This window comes from Armigeres subalbatus, chromosome 3 (assembly GCF_024139115.2).
Source record: "Armigeres subalbatus isolate Guangzhou_Male chromosome 3, GZ_Asu_2, whole genome shotgun sequence".
In the NCBI taxonomy this organism is placed as follows: Eukaryota; Metazoa; Arthropoda; class Insecta; order Diptera; family Culicidae; genus Armigeres; species Armigeres subalbatus.
The window spans coordinates 229544879-229553068 of record NC_085141.1 but is presented as its reverse complement, the minus strand read 5'-3'; the positions used below and the strand labels follow the sequence as shown (position 1 = coordinate 229553068).

The following is an 8190-nucleotide window of genomic DNA, read 5'->3' as shown; positions in this document are numbered from 1 at the left end:
AAAATTAATTTGTTACAACATTGTTTACATGTTAACGAAAAAAGTAAGATTTAATTTAATCTTCTACGTTTCCTTGCGCATTGCACTTCAGCAAGGCCAGACTTTCAATCTGTTTGTCATTGAGCGTTTGCCTGCGAGGAGATAGAATAAGCTTTCCGTAAGAAAACAAGCGTTCCGACCCAGCTTGAGACGGTAGTAGGGTGTTGAACCGAAGGAAGACTTGTTTAACCGATGGGAACTTTTCCAGTGTTTGGAGTTCTCCACTTTCTTCGTTCAAAAAGCCATGCAGTTCGATGCTCAATTCTGAATCGGAGGTTGATGTCAATGGAATCTTATTATACAAAAACTGCAACCGTCGGTGCTGCAGCATTGAACTCTGTGCAGCGATGGGTTCTTCGTGAGGTACCTTTAACTTGCTGCAAACTTCCTTCTGCATATAGTTGAAAAGCATATCTTGGCACATTTTTCTCTTATCCGCATCCTGAATCCACAAAAGCTTATGCGCTGGATGTGAAACCGCCGCTACAATATAGTTTTCAGATGATTCGAAATTCAACTCGTCTCCATATCTGGATTCCAGAGACCCAAGGACCTGATCCTTTAGAATTGATGAGTGAGTAGTATGAATTTCTTCAAGCAGCTGCTGAACGAGGATTAGCGAAGGTAGGAAGTCGCCAAGAAAAACGCTGTCACTTTGCAGATCATCGATTGCATTCGCAATTGGCTCCATAATAATAAGATACTCTTTCAAAAGTGTTCTATGATAATCGCTCAGCCTGTTAATATCCGGGAATGTTTTGTACAGTGAGTCTAGCTTATCGAACATCTGCACTACTCTTTCGATAGCACGGAACATGCTGTTCCATCTTGTGTCGATTGGCTTGATGAAAAGTTTTCCACAGACTTGTTGAACTTTCTCACGTTGTTTTGGATAAGCACAAAGCTTCCAAAGTTCGCTGCTATAGGACAGTGCCTTATTTAAAGCTTGGACGGAAGATGTTTTATTGGAGGAGAGCAGCTTTCCAACATCAGCGGACGCAATTCTATGTAAGGTGTGGGGTACGCATTTGAAATGAGGAGGAAGTTTTCTTTGGCGTGTATCTGCTTCCAAACCTTCAAGGACGCCATCGTCAATATTGACGATGGTTAATTCTGCTTCATTATCATCCTTATTATCAGCATCAATGTAGTAATCTCTGAATTGTGATCCATAAACCTCAAAAGCTTGATGAAATTGCTACCTCCATCCGTAACGACTCCCACAACTTTATCTAGAGGAATTTCGTATTTGTCCATCAGATTCAAGAGCACATCACGGATACGGTCATATGTATGAGCGCCATCAAATCTTTGAAGTGCAATTACATATGACTTTCGTTTCAACCCTCGGTCACCTGGTGCTATGCAACTGATAGTGGCGCCTAAGTAATTGCGACCTGCGCCAGACCAAGCATCACATGTTACGCAGATGAATTTAGTGTTGAAGATTACCTTTTTCATGCTAATCACAAATTCAGCAACTCTGGAAAGACAAGAGAGTTCATTTCCAAGAGATATAGAAACTGAATATGATCTGCTTAAAAATAGAAACAGAAACAATAGAAACTAGAGATGCTGCTTATTCCGTATACATCTGTTCATTACATTAGGATTTCAAAAAAGCTAGTTATATTTCGAAGAAAATATTAGCGTTTGAATAAAGTTTGACCTTAAATTTGAAATTGAATCCTTACACAGTTATATTTCGGCTATACAGTCGTAATCTGTCGTTCAACGCATAATTTGAGATTTTTTTTTGTAATCTCATGAATTAGAAAAAGAATCTTGAAATTAGGACTAAAAGATCATTGTGAGAATCTTATAATTTCCCAAAAGATTCTACGGGACTTTTTTTCTGAATTCGCACAGAAGTCTCAGGAGTTATCACGGTAAATTTTTCAAAATTCTCAAGGTAAAGTTGTCGAAATTTCACACAAAAAAAAACCTAATAAGAATTTCCAAAAGGTAATTTTTCAGAATTTTCACAGAAATTGTTCGAAATTTCCACGAGAGATTCTGCTAAATTTCTACGCTAATTTCTTTTGAGTTTCCACAGGACACCAAGTTATTCAGTGTTTCCATAAGTTTTTGCTCGGAATCTCCAAGGAAAGTTTTCCGGTAGACCCACATCAATTCTTCACCAAATTTTTACCGTTTATACCACGGAATTACAACATAAAATTGTTTGAAATTTAAACGAAAATTCTACTCAAATTTCACAAAAGTCTGAATTTAAACAGGAAGTTGTTCAGAATTTCTAAACACTTCATTGGATTTCAAAATGAAATTCCTCCAAATTTTTACGGAAAATTTCGATAAAATTTTTTTTTTCGAAAAATCTAAAGAATTATCAATTTTATCTAATCTAAACGCAAAATTCCAACGAGAAATTGCGCGGAGTTTCAAGGAGAATTCTTCCATGTTTAAATGGTAATGTTTAAGAAAATGAATTGAGACATTGTAAGAGAATTTCTCTAAAAGATCTCAGAAATTTCCACTGGATGTTTTCCGAAACATACATTCGAAATCACTTAAAACTTAAAATGTATAGATGAGTGGCGTAACAGATTTTAAACAATGGCGCGCCGTTACAAAAATGTCAGCGGCGACTTTATGCCAAAAACGGTGGCACACATCCTTTACTGGGAATGTCCTTGCAAATGCTTAGGAAAAAGATGGACATCTGCTTAATAAAGATGATACAGGTAATATTAGATTTGTTACCTTGAAAGATATTTAGTATACCTACTATAAACTATAGTTGTAAACGTTTACAATGTTATTTTTTGTATACTTTACAGTCAAACCTCCATGAGTCGATGTTCAATGACTCGATATCGACTCATGGAAGCAAATTATGCCATATTAAAAAATATTTTCTAGGCTACTCTGATGGTCCCTTCAAACAGCTTCCCAAGGATTTCCTATTCCACATCTCGATATTTCCATGAGTCGATGGTCCCTTCAATATCGACTTATGGAGGTTTGACTGTATTATAGTGGTTTTTATTTACGTAATAAATTCATCACTGAGTAGAACATGAAACACGGATAATTGAAGATTGAAAAGAAAAGCCTACACCTCCTGTTGTAGAAGCAGTAGCAACTAAACCACCCAACTCGTCTCCAGAACTTCCATTCGAAACAAATATAAAATATAAAAATATGGCCATAGAACAATTATTAGAATTTTAAAATTTGAAGGAGAATCATCAAACATTTAATTAAATTCTTTTTTTTTTTTTGAAAAAAATCGGAAACACTCAAATAGATTTTAAGAAGTGTGATGATCGAGGCATTCCGCTATATAGGTATTAATAAGAGAAACTATAAATTCTGAACAAATATCTTCTTGAGAATTAAAGGAACAATTATCGTGATTGATATTGTGATATTGTTGCTCGGAGACCTACGACGAAGTATACTGTACAATCACAATCTAACAAAGCTCACATTTGCATCCTCTTAATCACCACGGCAGTAATGTTTGCAATATTTATTATTTTAAGAGAATAGCCTGGAATTGAATCACCGACCTCTTGAGTATAAAGCATAAATCTACTACTACTACGTAAAGAGCATAAAACTACTTCATCGTAATCTATACACTTTGATGTAATTGGTTTACGAAACAGAACAACCATCGCGCTGTGCTAATTATCACAGTGATACAGAATGGCTCACTGATAAAGATCTTGCATTAGAGGAGTGTGATTCTGAGCTGCTATGATTCTGTGAACTGGGAGTTGATTTGAACTCATCTAGACTAACAGATATTTTAGTAATTGAACTCAAGGTTTATACTCTCTTAATCGGTTTTCTCAATGACCAATAGTGCACGTGCTACTGGTCGCGGATCGAAAGTGTGGAATGGAAGCTGAAGTATAATTTGGCTGAATTTATTAAATAAAGAACCTTTAATAATCAGTCTGTTCTCCTTAGTCACCGATTGTGCTGCCAGAGATTGAATTCAAAGCGAAATGATAAAATCTTTCACTTATCATCTCTGTATACACTCACGATATGTAGCACACCATGAGAGATGTTTTTCGCAAGCAGTTGCGACAATGAACTGATTCGGTGGACAATACAAATACTCCATGAAAAATTCCTTTTTAAAAAAAGCTGCAGTTATGGGGGCACCAGTGATGCATTTCAATGTGTTTTACACAGCTGTGTGAAGAAAGATCCTTGATGGAAAATGAGCGAAAACGAATCGTTTTATCATAGCGTGTGCTTAATTATTATTTGGTAGATCAGTTACAAAACAACGAGGACCGCATGAAGTGCTGGTTTTTAACCAGGAAAACTTTTGCACTCTGCTGTTGGATTAGTTTTTAAAGCCGCTAGAAATGGAAAAAATATGAAGTTAAATGCCCATGAATTGATGAAAAAGATCGTTGATTTGTTTTAGAATCCTCTGGCGATTTTTTTTTAAATGGTTTTCAGCACCAAAAAAGTAAAATAACAATCTTGCATGTGAAATAGTTCATTTTCAAGCCAGCATTTAATTACAGCGGCCTAAATTTAGATAAATTTAGTGGCCCCTTTTATAGAAATGGTAGACACTTCCCGGATAAAAAATACAATAGGGTGTTGCAATAAAATATCATAAAAATACAAAAAAATATATAGATGAACATTCAATTCTATTGTTTTTATATCATACTAATTAAATTGTCATATGTCGTTCAAATAGACGTGCAATAAATTCTAATATATTAACAAATATTCATGGTTTACCAAAACTTGAATATCTCAGTCCCATTATAATATTTTTTCAATTTGTTTTCACGAAAACTTTTCTTGTAAAAAATATTTTTTGGGTAATGGTTGACAATGTACGATAAAAAAATACGGACACGAGGTGATTTTTTGCGAAAATTATCGAAAAAATGTCCTTTATGATATTTAAATGGTTCTAGAGGTCATATCATAGTATAATACCAACCGTATTATCATCTAGGATACTTATTATGGTCCACATAAAAATAAAAAAATAATAATCGATCAAAAAAGTGATTTGATTCTGGCGAAAATAATCAATATATGACATTAAGTGCAAAAAAAGTATGGAAAAAGCATAGTTAATGAATAATAACTTATTACAACGATAACAGATAGTCTTGTTAACAGCTAAGGTCTTCATCGCGAAAATTGAATCATAATCGTTCACATGTAGGACTACAATATGAAACGAAATAATTAATTGTGACCAATGTTAGTAAGTACATTGTATATACGTGACAAGATTTTAAATGAATTTGGGCAATAACATCACATTTGTTACATTTGTTAATTATTTCATCACATTTGTTATCTAAAAATACAGACTATAATGACCAGTAGACTGATTATTTATGGTTAAGGAGTTAAAAGAATTTCGTTGTTGGACTTTTGTTAACATTGGTTAGTCTACAAAAACTTGTAACATCAGACATCATTGCATCGCATATAATTAAAATATCCCGACGAAATACACAATTGTCCAAAATATTTTTATAACGAAAAAATATTAGGGATGCTCTAAAGTCAATGTGTTTTATTCTCACAAACTATTTGATGTGAATATAATCAGAAATATCTTGTAACATCATGATTTAAGAAATGTAATTTGAAGAAGGCAATATTAAAAAGAATAAGAATAAGAATAAAAAGGCTGTGCATTCGTTTGAAAACTAAGTTCGTCTTCTTGTCCACCTTATTCCATTTCAATTATTTTTCAAGAGTGCCAAAGAAATCAAAAGACTGTCAAAATAATTGGTGGAATTAAATGGAGAGTACTTAACTCGTCTTAGACGGATGAAATAGTTCGATTTCAATCCAGGTTTCATGATCATAAAATTTGTCAAAGTGCATCACTCATATGAACTTGAAACCACTTGTGCTAATAAGGCTCCAATAAGGCTCAAATTTTTGGAGGACACTCAGCACATGAAACAAAATCAAATGAGCGTGGTGGAGCAAAATCGATTATACAGGATTATTTTGTGATAAACTGTGCGGTTTAATTTTATAGTTTTTTTTCTCATGCGGATAAAGATCTTGATAGGATTCTGGATAAAAGAACTGCACTAACGTTTGTTCATAAATATTGAAATACTAGCTGTTCAAAGTGGCCAGCCATTTTACTCCAGGGCACAGATAAAGATATTCGGCATTAAAACAATTTGATAAATGTAAATATATGTAATATCAATATGTGTATTTGTGTTTATATCGTAAAACGACTTACCTTTGATCCAAATAGCCAACCAGTTTCTCATATGACAAGATTGGAGAATCCAGTTTTTTTGCCTTGCAGTCCGTTTACAAGCTTCTTGAAAGAAAGTTTTCGCACTGTTGTCAAAGGAAGTATACCATCGATTATGTAATCTGTTACGAGAGTATCGGCCTTAGATTCCGCGGCTTTGCTGGATGAGGTACAACTTATTGTTGGAAAGTTTAACGTCGATTGTAATTTCTCTTGGCACGTCGAGTGTTTTGGTTTGGACTGTACCTTCTTTTTCGGAGCTGCTAAATACTCGTTCAAACATTCTTCATGCCCTTTTTCCTGAAATAGACATGAGAAATGGTACTATTAAAAATATTGAAAAAAAAAGAAAACAATTGATTCAAATTAAGTCGAAAGGAAATCAGCTAAAAGTTGGAATTGATTTTATATGGAAACTAGGCATTTTGTTATTCGTTATTTATGTTATATGTTATCATGCAAAATCAGAAAAACTCTACTGACGGGCATGTAAAAACTATTTAGGAAAAATTTGTTATTAAAAAGAAATTTGAAGGAAATTATTATACAAAAGAATTTAGGCCGATACAAATATTTAAATACAATTATGTCTCTTCCCCCTCTCGGTTTTTTCGCCCAAAAAAATATTTTGAGGGGGCAACAAAAAAAAATCGGGCAATTTTGATGATTTTCAAAACATTCTTTAACAAACCCGAGGAGTTTTAATGATTTTTTCCATTTTAATATTTATTTTGTTTATTCCTCCCTCTTGACCTTTCGGAGACCAGTAGGACATAATTTAAATTAATATTTGTAACGGTCATCAGAAATTCAAAATAATATTGTTCACTTACGGGTATTTATTCAAAAGAACGTATGTGATTTTGTGAACAAAGAGTCAAACGTCGATTTATTCAACCTGATAGCACTCTCACGTAATCTATCTCCATAATCAAGTAGGGGAAGGCTTTCGCTACCTGTTGGTGGCGTTGCAAGGGAATATCATCAGATTGGACAAAGCGACGTTTGAACTTTTGTTTATAATACCACATATGCCTTTTTGAAAAAGTACACCTACGAGAATTTTACTGTCCATGTGTGGATGGAAATTAAAGTGCAATCACACACACACACTTACACAGTACCTGTTATATTTGGACTTATTTTTTTGAGCTTTTGTTTCACTTTTGCTGTGGACTGATTTTCACGCTTACCTTCAAGTGCGATAAATAATTAGTCGATTGCTTCGCCGTTCCTTTCACAATTTTCCCACACTTGAGGCATTTCGCCTCCACCTTTCTTCCACCTTCTACTTTAAGGATTTTGAAAAACTTCTCCCCATCTAAAATTCTACTAAATTCACTCGCTGATTCTTCAGCCATTTCCATGAATTCAAATCACTCACTAACTGAAACACACGATTTTCGCGCGCAAAGGAAAAACATAGCACACCCGATGACACTTTGAGCTGAACTGACTGGCTTCGAATCACACGACACGTTCTCTAGAGACAGAGCAATGTATTGCGAAACAAACACATAGAGCTTGCTGATCAATCATCTTTCTCTTTCGAGCACATAGAAATAGATTTGTTTCCATCGAAAAACTATTCCCGTTGAAACAAATCCTATCCTTTTATGTGCGCTTGCCATTAGGACACATACTCACATACCATATCGATTTTTTATATATACAATGGTATAAACGCAAAAACCACCTACAAACTACACACGTATAAAATATAGGGTAAATTACTCATAGTGAAGACCTTCTCGGCAGTGAACTCTCTAGATTTGATCACACTTTATTTATATAGTAATTTATGTTTACGTCCTATCAAATTCTTCCGGGAAAAGTCAACTTACATTCTGACGAATGTTCTTATGCTTTTTTATGTTGTGAAGTGTTAATAATTGTAA

At 34.2% G+C, this 8190-nt stretch overlaps 1 long non-coding RNA gene across 1 annotated transcript; it reads right to left on the bottom strand.

The window, feature by feature from the left end:
* Positions 1 to 654: 654 nt before the first annotated feature.
* Positions 655 to 7692, bottom strand: LOC134226510 (uncharacterized). Its single transcript, XR_009983493.1, has 3 exons — positions 7486 to 7692; positions 6275 to 6592; positions 655 to 1522 (listed from the first exon to the last, which is right to left on the bottom strand). It is a non-coding gene; the product is annotated as an uncharacterized LOC134226510 (long non-coding RNA).
* Between the last annotated feature and the right edge of the window lie 498 nt (positions 7693 to 8190).